This window comes from Haemaphysalis longicornis, unplaced genomic scaffold (genome assembly GCF_048455015.1).
Source record: "Haemaphysalis longicornis isolate Haplotype H1 unplaced genomic scaffold, Haemaphysalis longicornis Haplotype H1 scaffold_11, whole genome shotgun sequence".
Lineage (NCBI taxonomy): Eukaryota > Metazoa > Arthropoda > Arachnida > Ixodida > Ixodidae > Haemaphysalis > Haemaphysalis longicornis.
The window spans coordinates 57,414,355-57,432,704 of NW_027526214.1; the positions used below are offsets into that span (position 1 = coordinate 57,414,355).

General features: G+C 45.8%; 2 non-coding genes across 2 annotated transcripts; both read left to right on the top strand.

Annotated features, from left to right (window-relative positions):
• Positions 1 to 7,215: 7,215 nt before the first annotated feature.
• Trnar-ccu (transfer RNA arginine (anticodon CCU)) lies at positions 7,216 to 7,287 on the top strand. Its single transcript has one exon. It is a non-coding gene; the product is annotated as a tRNA-Arg (tRNA).
• Positions 7,288 to 17,682: 10,395 nt separating this feature from the next.
• Positions 17,683 to 17,754, top strand: Trnar-ccu (transfer RNA arginine (anticodon CCU)). The gene has a single exon. It is a non-coding gene; the product is annotated as a tRNA-Arg (tRNA).
• The last annotated feature ends 596 nt before the right edge of the window (positions 17,755 to 18,350 follow it).

The following is an 18,350-nucleotide window of genomic DNA, read 5'->3' on the forward strand; positions in this document are numbered from 1 at the left end:
TGGCTACCACCCTAAAGCGTCAGATACAGATGTAGTAAATATAAATACCCCAGAAAGTGAAGGAGAATACAGTCGCTCAGATAGACGAATTGGAAAGGCATTCGACATCTAATCGAAAGACGTGGGTTCGGTCCCCACTCCGGGCGCGTGTTTTTCTTTCATTCTTTGTCACGTAAATTATTAAAAAACAGTGTAACATCGCTAACGGTAAAAAAAATATTCTAACCATTCCCCTATGCCTTCTTTGGTGTTGTAGACTGCCAGCATTGGTTTCTGTATTTCCTAACGAGCCCCTGATTTCCAAACCCTATTATCTTGTGATAGCTCAGCGATGGCCTCGGTTCTGGCAGCCTTGATGCCAAGGTAGCATAAGAGGGATTTCCTCAGGTTACCCGCTCATGACAGGCTGTAAACTTTCGAGTCACGCCCCGAGGGATGAAATGAAGGTACCTTTCTCCCCATATAGTCTGAGTGGCGCTGGCTACCACCCTCAAGCGTCCGATGCAGATTCAGTAAATACATATACCGCAGAAAGTGAAGGAGAGCACAGTCACACAGATAGCCGAATTGGTAAGGCATTCGAGGCCTAATCGAAAGGCGTGGGTTCGGTCCCCACTCTGGGCACGTGTTTATCTTTCTTTCTTTCACACGTAAATTGTAAAAAATATTGTAACATCACTAACGTTAAAAACAATTGTCAAACCCTTCTCCTATGCCTTCTTTGATGTTTTAGACTGCCGCATTTCTTTCTGTATTTTCTAACGAGCCCCTCATTTCCAAACCATATTATCTTGCCATAGCTTAGCGAGGGCCTCGGTTCTGGCATCCTTGATGCGAAGGTAGCATAAGAGGGTTTTCCGCCAATTAACCGCACATGACAGGCTGTCGACCTTCGAGTCACGCCCCGGGGGTTGAAAAGAAGGTCCCCTTCTCCCCGTGCAGTCTGAGTGGCGCTGGCTACCGCCCTCAAGCGTCAGATACAGATGTAGTATATATAAATACCCCAGAAAGTGAAGGAGAACACAGTCGCCCAGATAGCCGAATTGGTAAGCCATTCGACATCTAATCGAAAGGCGTGGGTTCGGTCCCCACTCTGGGCGCGTGTTTTTCTTTCTTTCTTTGTCATGTAAAATAATTAAAAAACAATGTAACATCACTAAGGGTAAAAAAATAGTCTAACCATTGCCCTATGCCTTCTTTGGCATTGTAGACTTCCGGCACTTCTTTCGATATTTCCTAACGAGCCCCTCATTTCCAAACAACATTATCTTGTGATAGCTTAGCGAGGGCCTCGGTTCTGGCAGCCTTGATGCCAAGGTAGCATAAGAGGGATTTCCGCCAGTTACCCGCTCATGACAGGCTGTAGACGTTCAAGTCACGCCCCGGGGGATGAAATGAAGGTACCTTTCTCCCCGTGTTGTCTGAGTGGTGCTGGCTACCATTCTCAAGCGTCAGATACAGATGTAGTAAATACATATACCCCAGATAGTGAAGAACACAGTCGCCAAGTTTCCCGAATTTCTAAGGCATTCGAGACCTAATCGAAAGGTGTGCGATCGGTCCCCACTCTGGGCGCGTGTTTTTCTTTCTTTCTTTCTCACGTAAATTAATTAAAAAAACAATGTAACAGCACTAACGGTAAAAAAAAATAGTCTAACCATGCTGTATGCCTTCTTTGGTGTGTAGACTGCTGGCATTTCTTTCTGTATTTCGTAACGAGCCCCTCATTTCCAAACCATATTATCTTGCGATAGCTTAAAGAGGGCCTCGGTTCTGGCAGCCTTGATGCCAAGGTGTGCCTAATAGGTTTTCCACCAATTACCCGCTCGTGACAGGCTGTAGACGTTCGAGTAAATCCCCGGGGGTAGAAAAGAAGGTCCCGTTTTTCCTGTGTAGTCTGAGTTGCGCTGAATACCACACTCAAGCGTTAGATACAGATGTAGTAAATATTTATTTCCCAGAAAGTGAAGGAGAACACAGTCGCCCAGATAGCCGAATTGGTAAGGCATTCGACATCTAATCGAAAGGCGTGGGTTCTGTCCCCACTCTGGGCGCGTGTTTTTCTTTCTTTCTCACATAAATAATAAAAAACAATGTATCATCACTAACGGTAAAAAAAATATTGTAACCATTCCCCTTTGCCTTCTTTTGTGTTGTAGACTCCCGGCATTTTTTTCTGTATTTCCTAACGACCCCTGATTTCCAAACCATATTATCTTGCGATAGCTTAGCGAGGGCCTCGGTTCTGGCAGCCTTGTCGCCAAGGTAGCATAATTGGGTTTTCTGCCAGTTACCCACTTATGACAGGCTGTAGACGTTCAAATCACGCCCCGGGACTTGAAATGAAGGTCCCCTTCTCACCCTGTAGTCTGAGTGGTGCTGGCTACAACCGTCATGCATCAGATACAGATGTAGTAAATATACATACCCCTGAAAGTGTAGGAGAACACAGTCTCCCAGATATCCGTATTGGTAAGGCATTCGAGATCTAATCGAAAGGCGTGGATTCGGTCCCCACTCCGGGCGCGTGTTTTTCTTTCTTTCTTTCTCACGTAAATTATTAAAAAACAGTGTAACATCGCTTACGGTAAAAAAAATATTCTAACCATTCCCCTATGCCTTCTTTGGTGTTGTAGACTGCCAGCATTGGTTTCTGTATTTCCTAACGAGCCCCTGATTTCCAAACCCTATTATCTTGTGATAGCTCAGCGATGGCCTCGGTTCTGGCAGCCTTGATGCCAAGGTAGCATAAGAGGGATTTCCTCAGGTTACCCGCTCATGACAGGCTGTAAACTTTCGAGTCACGCCCCGAGGGATGAAATGAAGGTACCTTTCTCCCCATATAGTCTGAGTGGCGCTGGCTACCACCCTCAAGCGTCCGATGCAGATTCAGTAAATACATATACCGCAGAAAGTGAAGGAGAGCACAGTCACACAGATAGCCGAATTGGTAAGGCATTCGAGGCCTAATCGAAAGGCGTGGGTTCGGTCCCCACTCTGGGCACGTGTTTATCTTTCTTTCTTTCACCCGTAAATTGTAAAAAATATTGTAACATCACTAACGTTAAAAACAATTGTCAAACCCTTCTCCTATGCCTTCTTTGATGTTTTAGACTGCCGCATTTCTTTCTGTATTTTCTAACGAGCCCCTCATTTCCAAACCATATTATCTTGCGATAGCTTTGCGAGGTTCTCGGTTCTGGCAGCCGTGATGCCAAGCTAGCATAAGAGTGTTTTCTGACAGTTACCCGATCATGACAGGCTGTAGACGTTAAAGTCACGCCCCGTGGGTTGAAAAGAAGATCCCCTTCTTGCCGTGTAGTCTGAGTGGCATTGGCTACCATTCTCAAGCGTCAGATACAGATGTAGTAAATGTAAATGCCCCAAAAAGTGTAGAACACAGTCGTCCAGATAGCCGAATTTGTAAGGCATTCGAGATCTAATCGAAAGGCGTGGATTCGGTCCCCACTGTGGGCGCGTGATTTTCTTTCATTCTTTGTCACGTAAATTATTAAAAAAACAGTGTAACATCACTAACGCTAAAAAAAATATTCTAACCATTCCCCTATGCCTTCTTTGATGTTGTAGACTGCCGGCATTTGTTTCTGTATTTCCTAACGAGCCCCTGATTTCCAAACCCTATTTTTTGCGATAGCTCACCGAGGGCTTCGGTTCTGTCAGCCTAGATGCCAAGGTAGCATAACAGGGATTTCCGCAGGTTACCCGCGCATGACAGGCTGTAGACGTTCGAGTCACGCCCCGATGGATGAAATGAAGGTACCTTTCTCCCCGTGTAGTCTGAGTGCCGCTGGCTACCACCCTCAAGCGTCCGATGCAGATTGAGTTAATACATATACCCCAGAAAGTAAAGGAGAGCACAGTCGCACAGATAGCCGAATTGGTAAGGCATTCGAGGCCTAATCGAAAGGCGTGGGTTCGGTCCCCAATCTGGGCGCGTGTTTTTCTTTCTTTCTTTAACACGTAAATTGTAAAAAATAATGTAACATCACTAACGGTAAAAACAATTGTAAAACCATTCTCCTATGCCTTCTTTGGTGTTGTAGACTGCCGCATTTCTTTCTGTATTTTCTAACGAGTGCCTCATTTCCAAACCATATTATCTTACGATAGCTCAGGGAGGGCCTCGGTTCTGGCAGCCGTGATGCCAAGTTAGCATAAGAGTTTTTCCGCCAGTTACCCGCTCATGACAGGCTGTAGACGTTCGAGTCACGCACCGGGGCATGAAAAGAAGGTCCCCTTCTCCTTGTGTAGTCTGAGTGGCGCTGGCTACCACACTCAAGCGTTAGATACAGATGTAGTAAATATAAATACCCCAGAAAAAGAAGAAGATCAGAATCGCCCAGATAGCCGAATTTCCAAAGTATTCGAGAACTAATCGAAAGGCGTGGGTTTGGTCCCCACGTAAAATCGAAAGGCGTGGGTTTGGTCCCTACGTAAAATAATTCAAAAAAGAATGTAACATCACTAAGGGTAAAAAATAGTCTAACCGTTGCCCTATGCCTTCTTTGGTGTTGTAGACTGCCGCATTTCTTTCTGTATTTTCTAACGAGCCCCTCATTTCCAAACCATATTATCTTGCGATAGCTTAGCGAGGGCATCGGTTCTGGCAGCCTTGATGCTAAGGTCGCATAAGAGGGTTTTCCACTGATTACCCGCTCATGACAGGCTGTAGACGTTGGAGTCACGCCCCGGGGGTTGAAAAGAAGGTCCCCTTTTCCCCGTGTAGTCTGAGTGGCGCTCGCTACCACCCTCAAGCGTCAGATACAGATGTAGTAAATACATATACCCTCGAAAGTGAAGGAGAGCACAGACGCCCAAATAGCCGAATTGGTTACACATTCGAGACCTAATCGAAAGGCTTGGGTTCGGTCCCCACTCCAGGCGCGTGTTTTTCTTTCTTTCTTTCTCACGTAACTTAATAAAAAAACAATGTAACATCACTAACGGTAAAAAAAAATATTCTAACCATTCCCCTATCCCGTCTTTGGGGTTGTTGACTGCCGGCTTCTCTTTCTGTATTTCCTAACGAGCCCCTCATTTCCAAACCATATTATCTTGCGACAGCTTAGGGAGGGCCTTGGTTCTGGCAGCCGTGATGCCAAGATAGCATAAGAGTGTTTTCCGCTAGTTACCCACTCATGACAGGCTGTAGACGTTGGAGTCATGCCCCGGGGGTTCAAAAGAAGGTCCCCTTCTCCGCTTGTAGTCTGAGTGGTGCTGTCTACCACCATCATGCATCAGATACAGATATAGTAAATATAAATACCCCAGAAAGTGAAGGAGAACACCGTCGCAAAGATAGCCGAATTGGCAAAGAATTAGAGAACTAATCGAAAGGCATAGGTTTGGTCCCCACCCTGGGCGCGTGTTTTTCTTTCTTTCTTTCTCACGTAAATTATAAAAAACAATGTAACATCACTAACAGTAAAAAAAATTATCTAACCCTTCTCCTATGCCTTCTTTGGTGTTGTAGACTGCCGGAATTTCTTTCTGTATTACCTAATGAGCCCCTCATTTTCAAACCATATTATCTTGCGATTGCTTAGGGAGGGCCTCGGTTCTGGCAGCCGTGATGCCAAACTGCATAAGAATGTTTTCCGCCAGTTACCCACTCATGACAGGCTGTAGACGTTGGAGTCACGCCCCGGGGGATGAAAAGAAGGTCCCCTTCTCCCGGTGTAATCTGAGTGGCGCTGGCTACCACCCTTATGCGTCAGATCCAGATGTAATAAATATACATAACCCAGAAAGTGAAGAACACAGTCGCCCAGATAGCCTAATTGGTAAGGCATTCGAGATCTAATCGAAAGGCGTGGGTTCGGTCCCCACTCTGGGTACGGATTTTTCTTTCTTTCTTTCTTACGTAAATTATAAAAAATAATGTAACATCACTATAGATAAAAACAATTGTCTAACCATTCTCCTATGCCTACTTTGGTGTTGTTGACTGCCGGATTTTCTTTCTGTATTTCTTAACGAGCCCCTCATTTCCAAACCATATTATCTTGCGATAGCTTAGCGAGGGCCTCGGTTCTGGCAGCCGTGATGCCAAGCTAGCATAAGAGTGTTTTCCGCCAGTTACCCGCTCATGACAGGCTGTAGACGTTCGAGTCACGCCCCGTGGGATGAAAAGAAGATGCCCTTCTTCCCGTGTAGTCGAGTGGCATTGGCTACCATTCTCAAGCATGAGATACAGATGTATTAACTACATATACCCCAGAAAGTGAAGGAGAACACAGTCGCCCAGTTAGCCGAATTGGTAAGGCATTGGAGACCGAATCAAAAGGCTTGGGTTCGGTTCCCACTCTGGGCGCGTGTTTTTCTTTCTTTCTTTCTCACGTGAATTATTAAAAACAATGTAACATCACTAAGGGTAAAAAAATAGTCTAACCATTGCCCTATGTCTTCTTTGGTGTTGTAGACTGCCGCATTTCTTTCTGTATTTTCTAACTAGCCCCTCATTGCCAAGCCATACTATCTTGCGATAGCTTAGCAAAGGCCTTGGTTCTGGCAGCCTTGATGCCAAGATAGCATAAGAGTGTTTTCCGCCAGTTACCCGCTCATGACGTGCTGTAGACGTCGGAGTCACGCCCCGTGGGTTGAAAAGAAGGTCGCCTTCTCCCCGTGTAGTCTTAGTGGCGCTGGCTACCACCCTCAAGCGTCAGATACAGATGTAGTAAATATAAATACCCCAGAAAGTGAAGGAGAATACAGTCGCTCAGATAGACGAATTGGAAAGGCATTCGACATCTAATCGAAAGACGTGGGTTCGGTCTCCACTCCGGGCGCGTGTTTTCCTTTCATTCTTTGTCACGTAAATTAGTAAAAAACAGTGTAAAATCACAAACGGTAAAAAAAATATTCTAACCATTCCCCTATGCCTTCTTTGGTGTTGTAGACTGCCGGTATTTGTTTCTGTATTTCCTAACGAGCCCCTGATTTCCAAACCCTATTATCTTGCGATAGCTCAGCTATGGCCTCGGTTCTGGCAGCCTTGATGCCAAGGTAGCATAAGAGGGATTTCCGCAGGTTACCCGCTCATGACAGGCTGTACATGTTCGAGTCACGCCCCGAGGGATGAAATAAAGGTACCTTTCTCCCCGTATAGTCTGAGTGGCGCTGGCTCCCACCCTCAAGCGTCCGATACAGCTGTAGTAAATACATATACCCCAGAAAGTGAAGGAGAGCACAGTCGCACAGATAGCCGAATTGGTAAGGCATTCGAGGCCTAATCGAAAGGCGTGGGTTCGGTCCCCACTCTGGGCGCGTGTTTATCTTTCTTTTTTTCACACGTAAATTGTAAAAAATATTGTAACATCACTAACGGTAAAAACAATTGTCAAACCGTTCTCCTATGCCTTATTTGATGTTGTAGACTGCCGCATTTTTTTCTGTATTTTCTAACGAGCCCCTCATTTCCAAACCATATTATCTTGCGATAGCTTAGCGAGGGCCTCGGTTCTGGCATCCTTGATGCGAAAGTAGCATAAGAGGGTTTTCCACCAATTAACCGCACATGACAGGCTGTCGACCTTCGAGTCACGCCTCGGGGGTTGAAAAGAAGGTCCCCTTCTCCCCGTGCAGTCCGAGTGGCGCTGGCTACCACCCTCAAGCGTCAGATACAGATGTAGTAAATATAAATACCCCAGAAAGTGAAGAACACCGTCGCCCAGATAGCCGAATTGGTAAGCCATTCGACATCTAAACGAAAGGCGTGGGTTCGGTCCCCACTTTGGGCGCGTGTTTTTCTTTCTTTCTTTGTCACGTAAAATAATTAAAAAACAATGTAACATCACTAAGGGTAAAAAAATAGTCTAACCATTGCCCTATGCCTTCTTTGGCATTGTAGACTGCCGGCATTTCTTTCGATATTTCCTAACGAGCCCCTCATTTCCAAACAAGATTATCTTGTAATAGCTTAGCGAGGGCCTCGGTTATGGCAGCTGTGATGCCAAGATAGCATAAGAGTGTTTTCCGCCAGTTACCCGCTCATGACAGGCTGTAGACGTTGGAGTCACGCCCCGAGGGATTAAATGAGGGTACCTTTCTCCCCGTGTAGTCTGAGTGGCGCTGGCTACCACCCTCAAGCGTCCGATACAGATGTAGTCAATACATATACCCCAGAAAGTGAAGGAGAGCAAAGTCGCACAGATAGCCGATTTGGTAAGGCATTCGAGGCCTAATCGAATAGCGTGGGTTCGGTCCCCACTCTGGGCGCGTGTTTTTCTTTCTTTCACATGTAAATTGTAAAAAATATTGTAACATCAATAAGGGTAAAAAAATAGTCTAACCGTTGCCCTATGCCTTCTTTGGTGTTGTAGACTACAGCATTTCTTTCTGTATTTTCTAACGAGCCTCTCATTTCCAAACAATATTATCTTGCGATAGCTTAGCGAAGGCCTCGGTTCTGGCAGCCGTGATGCCAAGCTAGCAAAAGAGTGGTTTCCGCCAGTTACCCGCTCATGACAGGCTGTAGACGTTCGAGTCACGCCCCGTGGCTTGAAAAAAAAGTCCCCTTCCGGTGTAGTCTGAGTGGCGTTGGCTACCATTCTCAAGCACCAGATACAGATGTAGTAAATACATATACCCCAGGAAGGGAAGGAGAACACAGTCGCGCAGTTAGCGGAATTGGTAAGGCATTCGAGATGTAATCGAAAGGCGTGGGTTCGGCCCCGACTTTGGGCGCGTGTTTTTCTTCTTTCTTGCTCACGTAAATTATAAAAAACAATGTAACATCACTAACAGTAAAAACAATTGTCTAACCCTTCTCCTATGCCTTCTTTGGTGTTGTAGACTGCCGGAATTTCTTTCTGTATTACCTAATGAGCCCCTCATTTCCAAACCATATTATCTTGCGATTGCTTAGGGAGGGCCTCGGATCTGGCAGCCGTGATGCCAAACTAGCATAAGAATGTTTTCCGCCTGTTACCCGCTCATGACAGGCTGTAGACGTTGGAGCCACGCCCCGGGGGATAAAAAGAAGGTCCCCTTCTCCCCGTGTAATCTGAGTGGCGCTGGCTACCACCCTTTTGCGTCAGATCCAGATGTAATAAATATAAATAACCCAGAAAGTGAAGAACACAGTCGCCCAGATAGCCGAATTTGTAAGGGTATTCGAGATCTAATCGAAAGGCATGGATTGGGCCCCACTCTGGGCGCGTGTTCTTCTTTCTTTCTTTGTCACGTAACCTAATTAAAAAAAACAATGTAACTTCACTAACGGTAACAAAATATTCTAACCATTCCCTTATGCCTTCTTTGGTGTTGTAGACTGCCGGCATTTGTTTCTGTATTTCCTAACGAGCCCCTGATTTCCAAACCATATTATCTTGCGATAGTTTAGCGAGGGCCTCGGTTCTGGCAGCCTTGATTCCAAGGTAGAATAAGAGGAATTTCCCCAGTTACCCGCTCATGACAGGCTGTAGACGTTCGTGTCACGCCCCGGGGGATGAAATGAAGGTACCTTACTCCCCGTGTTGTCTGAGTTGTGCTGGCTACCATTCTCAAGCGTAAGATACAGATGTAGTAAATACATATACCCCAGGTAGCGAAGAACACAGTCGCCCAGTTGCACGAATTGGTAAGGCATTGGAGACCTAATCGAAAGGCGTGCGTTCGGTCCCCACTCTGGGCGCGTGTTTTTCTTTCTTTTTTTCTCACGTAAATAATTAAAAAAACAATGTAACAGCACTAACGGTAAAAAAAATAGTCTAACCATTCCGTATGTCTTCTTTGGTGTGTAGACTGCCTGAATTTCTTTCTGTATTTCGTAACGAACACCTCATTTCCATACCATATTATCTTGCAAAAGCTTAGCGAGGGCCTCGGTACTGGCAGCCATGATGCCAAGCTAGCATATGAGTGTTTTCCGCCAGTTACCTGCTCATGACAGACTGTAGACGTTGGAGTCACGCCCCGGGGGCTGAAAAAAAGGTCCCCTTCTCCCCGTGTAGTCTGAGTGGCGCTGGCTGCCACCCTCAAGGTCCAGATACAGATGTAGTTAATACATATACCCCAGAAAGTGAAGGAGAGCACAGACGCCCAGATAGCCGAATTGGTAAGGCATTGGAGACCTAATCGAAAGGCTTGGGTTTGGTCCCCACTCTAGGGGCGTGTTTTTCTTTCATTCTTTGTCACGTAAATTATTAAAAAAACAGTGTAACATCACTAACGGTAACAAAATATTCTAACCATTCCCCTATACCTTCTTTGGTGTTGTAGACTGCCGGCATTTGTTTCTGTATTTCCTAACGAGCCCCTGATTTCCAAACCCTATTATCTTGCGATAGCTCACCGAGGGCCTCGATTCTGGCAGCCTTGATGCGAAGGTAGCATAAGAGGGTTTTCTGCCAATTAACCGCTCATGACAGGCTGTAGAAATATCGAGTCATGCCCCGGGCGTTGAAAAGAAGGTCCCGTTCTACCCTTGTAGTCTGAGTGGTGCTGGCTACCACCTTCATGCATCAGATACAGATGCAGTATATATAAATACCCCAGAAAGTCTAGGAGAACACAGTCGCCCAGATAGCCGAATTGGTAAGGCATTCGAGATCTAATCGAAACCATAAATTCGGTCCCCTCTCCGGGCGCGTTTTTCTTTCTTTCTCACGTAACTTATTACAAAAACAATGTAACATCAATAACGGTAAAAAAAATATTTTAACCATTCCCCTATCCCGTCTTTTGGGTTGTTGACTGCCGGCTTTTCTTTCTGTATTTCCTAACGAGCCCCTCATTTCCAAACCATATTATCTTGCGATAGCTTAGGGAGGGCCTCGGTTCTGTCAGCCGTGATGCCAAGTTAGGATAAGAGTGTTTTCCGCCAGTTACCCGCTCATGACAGGCTGTAAACCTTCGAGTCACGCCCCGGGGGTTGAAAAGAAGGTCCCCTTCTCCCCTAGTAGTCTGAGTGGTGCTGGCTACCACCGTCATGCATCAGATACAGATGTAGTAAATATAAATACCCCAGAACGTGAAGGAGAACACAGTCGCCCAGATTGCCGACTTGGTAAGGCATTCTACATCTAATCAAAAGGCGTGTGTGCGATCAACACTCTGTGTGCGTGTTTTTCTTTTTTTCCTTCTCACGTAAATCATTAAAAAAACAATGTACATCACTAACGGTAAAAAAAATTCTAACCATTTCCTTATGCCTTCTTTGGTGTTGTAGACTGGCGGCATTGGTTTCTGTATTTCCTAACAAGCCCCTCATTTCCAAACCATATTATCGTGCGATAGCTTAGCGAGAGCCTCGGTTCTGGCAGCCTTGATGCCTAGGTAGCATAAGAGGGTTGTCCGCCAGTTACCCACTCATGACAGGCTGTAGACGTTCGAGTCACGCCCCGGAGCTTGAAAAGAAGGTCCCCTTCTCCTTGTGTAGTCTGAGTGGCGCTGGCTACCACACTCAAGCGTTAGATACAGATGTAGTAAATATAAATACCCAAGAAAAAGAAGAAGATCAGAATCGCCCAGATAGCCGAATTGGCAAAGAATTCTAGAACTAATCGAAAGGCGTGGGTTTTGTCCCCACCCTGGGTGCGTGTTTTTCTTTCTTTCTTTCTCACGTAAAATAATTAAAAACAATGTAACATCACTAAGGGTAAAAAAATAGTCTAACCGTTGCCCTATGCCTTCTTTGGTGTTGTAGACTGCCGCATTTCTTTCTGTATTTTCTAACGAGCCTCTCATTTCGAAACCATATTATCTTGCGATAGCTTAGCGAGGGCATCGGTTCTGGCAGCCTTGATGCGAAGGTCGTATAAGAGGGTTTCCCACCGATTACCCGCTCATAACAGGCTGTGGACCTTCGAGTCACGCCCCGGGGGTTGAAAAGAAGGTCCCCTTCACCCTGTGTAGTCTGAGTGGCGCTGGCTACCACTCTCCAGCGTTAGATACAGATGTAGTAAATGTAAATACCCCAGAAAGTGAAGAAGAACACAGTCGCCCAGATAGCCGAATTGGCAAAGAATTCGAGAACTAATCGAAAGGCGTGGGTTTGGTGCCCACCCTGGGCGCGTGTTTTTCTTTCTTTCTTTCTCACGTAAAATAATTAAAAACAATGTATCATCACTAAGGGTAAAAAAATAGTCTAACCGTTGCCCTATGCCTTCTTTGGTGTTGTAGACTGCCGCATTTCTTTCTGTATTTTCTAACGAGCCTCTCATTTCGAAACCATATTATCTTGCGATAGCTTAGCGAGGGCATCGGTTCTGGCAGCCTTGATGCGAAGGTCGTATAAGAGGGTTTCCACCGATTACCCGCTCATAACAGGCTGTGGACCTTCGAGTCACGCCCCGGGGGTTGAAAAGAAGGTCCCCTTCACCCTGTGTAGTCTGAGTGGCGCTGGCTACCAACTCAAGCGTTAGATACAGATGTAGTAAATGTAAATACCCCAGAAAGTGAAGAAGAACACAGTCGCCCAGATAGCCGAATTGGCAAAGAATTCGAGAACTAATCGAAAGGCGTTGGTCTGGTCTCCACCCTGGGAGCATGTTTTTCTTTCTTTCTTTCTCACGTAAAATATTTAAAAAACAATGTAACATCACAAATGGTCAAAAAAATATTCTAACCATTCCCCTATGCCCTCTTTGGTGTTGTAGACTGCCGGCATTGGTTTCTGTATTTCCTAATGAGCCCCACATTTCCAAACCATATTATCTTGCGATATCTTAGGGAGGGCCTCGGTTCTGGCAGCCGTGATGCCAAGTTAGTATAAGAGTGTTTTCCGCCAGTTACCCGCTCATGACAGGCTGTAGACGTTGGAGTCACGCCCCGGGGGTTGAAAAGAAGGTCCCCTTTTCCCCGTGTAGTCTGTGTGGCGCTCGCTACCACCCACAAGCGTCAGATACAGATGTAGTAAATACATATACCCCAGAAAGTGAAGGAGAGCACAGACGCCAAAATAGCCGAATTGGTAAGACATTCGAGACCTAATCGAAAGGCTTTGGTTCGGTCCCCACTCCGGGCGCGTGTTTTTCTTTCTTTCTTTCTCACGTAACCTAATAAAAAACAATGTAACATCACTAACGGTAAAAAAAATATTCTAACCATTCCCATTTCCCGTCTTTGGGGTTGTTGACTGCCGGCTTCTCTTTCTGTATTTCCTAACGAGCCCCTCATTTCCAAAGCATATTATCTTGAGATAGCTTAGGGAGGGCCTCGGTTCAGGCAGCCGGGATGCCAAGATAGCATACGAGTGTTTTCCGTTAGTTACCCGCTCATGACAGGCTGTAGACGTTGAAGTCACTCCCCGGGAGTTGAAAAGAAGGTCCCCTTCTCCCGGTGTAGTCTGAGTGGCGCTGGCTACCACCCTCAAGTGTCAGATACAGATGTAGCAAATATAAATACCCCAGAAAGTGAACGAGAACACAGTCGCCCAGATAGCCGAATTGGTAAGGCATTCAAGACCTAATCGAAAAGCGTGGGTTTGGTCACCACTCTGGCCGTGCGTTTTTCTTTCTTTCTTTCTCACGTAAATTATAAAAAATAGTGTAACATCACTAACGGTAAAAACAATTGTCTAACCATTCTCCTATGCCTACTTTGGTGTTGTAGACTGCCGGCATTTCTTTCTGTATTTCCTAACGAGCCCCTCATTTCCAAACCATATTATCTTGCGATAGCTTAGCGAGGGCCTCGGTTCTGGCCGCCTTGATGCCAAGAAAGCACAAGAGGGTTTCCCGCCAATTACCCGCTCATGACAGCCTGTAGACATTCGAGTCACGCCCCGGCGGGTTGACAAAAGGTACCCTTCCCCTCTTGCAGTCAGAGTTGTGCTGGCTACCACCATCATGCATCAGATACAGATGTAGTAAATATAAATACCCCAGAAAGTGAAGGAGAACACAGTTGCCCAGATAGCCGAATTGGAAAAGAATTAGAGAACTAATCGAAAGGCGTAGGTTTGGTCCCCACCCTGGGCGCGTGTTTTTTTTTCTTTCTTTCTCACATAAAATAATTAAAAAACAATGTAACATCACGAAGGGTAAAAAAATAGTCTAACCGTTGCCCTATGCCTTCTTTGGTGTTGTAGACTGCCGCATTTCTTTCTGTATTTTCTAACGAGCCCCTCATTTCCAAACAATATTATCTTGCGACAGCTTAGCGAGGGCCTCGATTCTGGCAGCCTTAATGCGAAGGTCGTATAAAAGGGTTTTCCGCCAATTACCCGCTCATGACAGGCTGTAGACCTTCGACTCACGCCCCGGGTGTTGAAAAGAAGGTTCCCTTCTCTTGGTGTAGTCTGAGTGGTGCCGGCTACCACCGTCATGCATAAGATACAGATGTAGTATATATAAATACTCCAGAAAGTGTAGGAGAACACAGTCGCCCCGATAGCCGAATTGGCAAGGAATTCGAGATCTAATCGAAAGCTGTAAATTCGGTTCCCACTCCGGGCGCGTGTTTTTTCTTTTTTTCTCACATAACCTAATAAAAAAACAATGTAACATCACTAACGCTAAAAAAAATATTTCAACCATTCCCCTATCCCGTCTTTGGGGTTGTTGACTGCCGGCTTTTCTTTCTGTATTTCCTAACGAGCCCTTCATTTCCAAACCATATTATCCTGCGATAGCTTAGGCAGGGGCTCGGTTCTGGCAGCCGTGATGCCAAGTTAGCATAAGAGTGTTTTCCGCCAGTTACCCGCTCATGACAGGCTGTAGACGTTGGAGTCACTCCCCGTGGGTTTAAAAGAAGTTCCCCTTCTCCCCGTGTAGTCTGAGTTGCGCTTGCTACCACCCTGAAGCGTCAGATACAGATGTAGTAAATATAAATACCCCAGAAAGTGAAGGAGAACACAGTCGCCCAGATGGCCGAATTGGCAAAGAATTAGAGAACTAATCGAAAGGCGTAGGTTTGGTCCCCACCCTGGGCGTGTGTTTTTCTTTCTTTCTTTCTCACGTAAAATAATTAAAAAAACAATGTAACATCACAAAGGGTAAAAAAAATAGTCTAACCGTTGCCCTATGCCTTCTTTGGTGTTGTAAACTGCCGCATTTCTTTCTGTATTTTCTAACGAGCCCCCCATTTCCAAACCATATTATCTTGCGATAGCTTAGCGAGGGCATCGGTTCTGGCAGCCTTGATGCGAAGGTCGCATAAGAGGGTTTTCCACCGATTACCTGCTCATGACAGGCTGTAGACGTTGGAGTCACGCCCCGGGGGTTGAAAAGAAGGTCCCCTTTTCCCCGTGTAGTCCGAGTGGCGCTCGCTACCACCCTCAAGCGTAAGATACAGATGTAGTATATACATATACCCCCGAAAGTGAAGGAGAGCACAGACGCCCAAATAGCCGAATTGGTAACACATTCGAGACCTAATCGAAAGGCTTGGGTTCGGTCCCCACTCCGGGCGCGTGTTTTTCTTTTTTTCTCACGTAACTTAATAAAAAAACAATGTAACATCACTAACGGTAAAAAAAAATGTTCTAACCATTCCCCTATCCCGTCTTTGGGGTTGTTGACTGCCGGCTTCTCTTTCTGTATTTCCTAACGAGCCCCTCATTTCCAAACCATATTATCTTGCGATAGCTTAGGGAGGGCCTCGGTTCTGGCAGCCGTGATGCCAAGATAGCATAAGAGTGTTTTCCGCTAGTTACCCACTCATGACAGGCTGTAGACGTTGGAGTCATGCCCCGGGGGTTCAAAAGAAGGTCCCCTTCTCCGCTTGTAGTCTGAGTGGTGCTGTCTACCACCATCATGCATCAGATACAGATATAGTAAATATAAATACCCCAGAAAGTGAAGGAGAACACCGTCTCAAAGATAGCCGAATTGGCAAAGAATTAGAGAACTAATCGAAAGGCATAGGTTTGGTCTCCACCCTGGGCGCGTGTTTTTCTTTCTTTCTTTCTCACGTAAATTATAAAAAACAATGTAACATCACTAACAGTAAAAAAAAATTATCTAACCCTTCTCCTATGCCTTCTTTGGTGTTGGAGACTGCCGGAATTTATTTCTGTATTACCTAATGAGCCCCTCATTTTCAAACCATATTATCTTGCGATTGCTTAGGGAGGGCCTCGGTTCTGGCAGCCGTGATGCCAAACTGCATAAGAATGTTTTCCGCCAGTTACCCACTCATGACAGGCTGTAGACGTTGGAGTCACGCCCCGGGGGATGAAAAGAAGGTCCCCTTCTCCCGGTGTAATCTGAGTGGCGCTGGCTACCACCCTTATGCGTCAGATCCAGATGTAATAAATATACATAACCCAGAAAGTGAAGAACACAGTCGCCCAGATAGCCTAATTGGTAAGGCATTCGAGATCTAATCGAAAGGCGTGGGTTCGGTCCCCACTCTGGGTACGGATTTTTCTTTCTTTCTTTCTTACGTAAATTATAAAAAATAATGTAACATCACTAACGATAAAAACAATTGTCTAACCATTCTCCTATGCCTACTTTGGTGTTGTTGACTGCCGGATTTTCTTTCTGTATTTCTTAACGAGCCCCTCATTTCCAAACCATATTATCTTGCGATAGCTTAGCGAGGGCCTCGGTTCTGGCAGCCGTGATGCCAAGCTAGCATAAGAGTGTTTTCCGCCAGTTACCCGCCCATGACAGGCTGTAGACGTTCGAGTCACGCCCCGTGGGATGAAAAGAAGATGCCCTTCTTCCCGTGTAGTCGAGTGGCATTGGCTACCATTCTCAAGCATGAGATACAGATGTATTAACTACATATACCCCAGAAAGTGAAGGAGAACACAGTCGCCCAGTTAGCCGAATTGGTAAGGCATTGGAGACCGAATCAAAAGGCTTGGGTTCGGTCCCCACTCTGGGCGCGTGTTTTTCTTTCTTTCTTTCTCACGTGAATTATTAAAAACAATGTAACATCACTAAGGGTAAAAAAATAGTCTAACCATTGCCCTATGTCTTCTTTGGTGTTGTAGACTGCCGCATTTCTTTCTGTATTTTCTAACTAGCCCCTCATTGCCAAGCCATATTATCTTGCGATAGCTTAGCGAAGGCCTTGGTTCTGGCAGCCTTGATGCCAAGATAGCATAAGAGTGTTTTCCGCCAGTTACCCGCTCATGACGTGCTGTAGACGTCGGAGTCACGCCCCGTGGGTTGAAAAGAAGGTCGCCTTCTCCCCGTGTAGTCTGAGTGGCGCTGGCTACCACCCTCAAGCGTCAGAAACAGATGTAGTAAATATAAATAGCCCAGAAAGTGAAGGAGAATACAGTCGCTCAGATAGACGAATTGGAAAGGCATTCGACATCTAATCGAAAGACGTGGGTTCGGTCCCCACTCCGGGCGCGTGTTTTCCTTTCATTCTTTGTCACGTAAATTAGTAAAAAACAGTGTAAAATCACAAACGGTAAAAAAAATATTCTAACCATTCCCCTATGCCTTCTTTGGTGTTGTAGACTGCCGGTATTTGTTTCTGTATTTCCTAACGAGCCCCTGATTTCCAAACCCTATTATCTTGCGATAGCTCAGCTATGGCCTCGGTTCTGGCAGCCTTGATGCCAAGGTAGCATAAAAGGGATTTCCGCAGGTTACCCGCTCATGACAGGCTGTACATGTTCGAGTCACGCCCCGAGGGATGAAATAAAGGTACCTTTCTCCCCGTATAGTCTGAGTGGCGCTGGCTCCCACCCTCAAGCGTCCGATACAGCTGTAGTAAATACATATACCCCAGAAAGTGAAGGAGAGCACAGTCGCACAGATAGCCGAATTGGTAAGGCATTCGAGGCCTAATCGAAAGGCGTGGGTTCGGTCCCCACTCTGGGCGCGTGTTTATCTTTCTTTTTGTCACACGTAAATTGTAAAAAATATTGTAACATCACTAACGGTAAAAACAATTGTCAAACCGTTCTCCTATGCCTTATTTGATGTTGTAGACTGCCGCATTTTTTTCTGTATTTTCTAACGAGCCCCTCATTTCCAAACCATATTATCTTGCGATAGCTTAGCGAGGGCCTCGGTTCTGGCATCCTTGATGCGAAAGTAGCATAAGAGGGTTTTCCACCAATTAACCGCACATGACACGCTGTCGACCTTCGAGTCACGCCTCGGGGGTTGAAAAGAAGGTCCCCTTCTCCCCGTGCAGTCTGAGTGGCGCTGGCTACCACCCTCAAGCGTCAGATACAGATGTAGTAAATATAAATACCCCAGAAAGTGAAGAACACCGTCGCCCAGATAGCCGAATTGGTAAGCCATTCGACATCTAAACGAAAGGCGTGGGTTCGGTCCCCACTTTGGGCGCGTGTTTTTCTTTCTTTCTTTGTCACGTAAAATAATTAAAAAACAATGTAACATCACTAAGGGTAAAAAAATAGTCTAACCATTGCCCTATGCCTTCTTTGGCATTGTAGACTGCCGGCATTT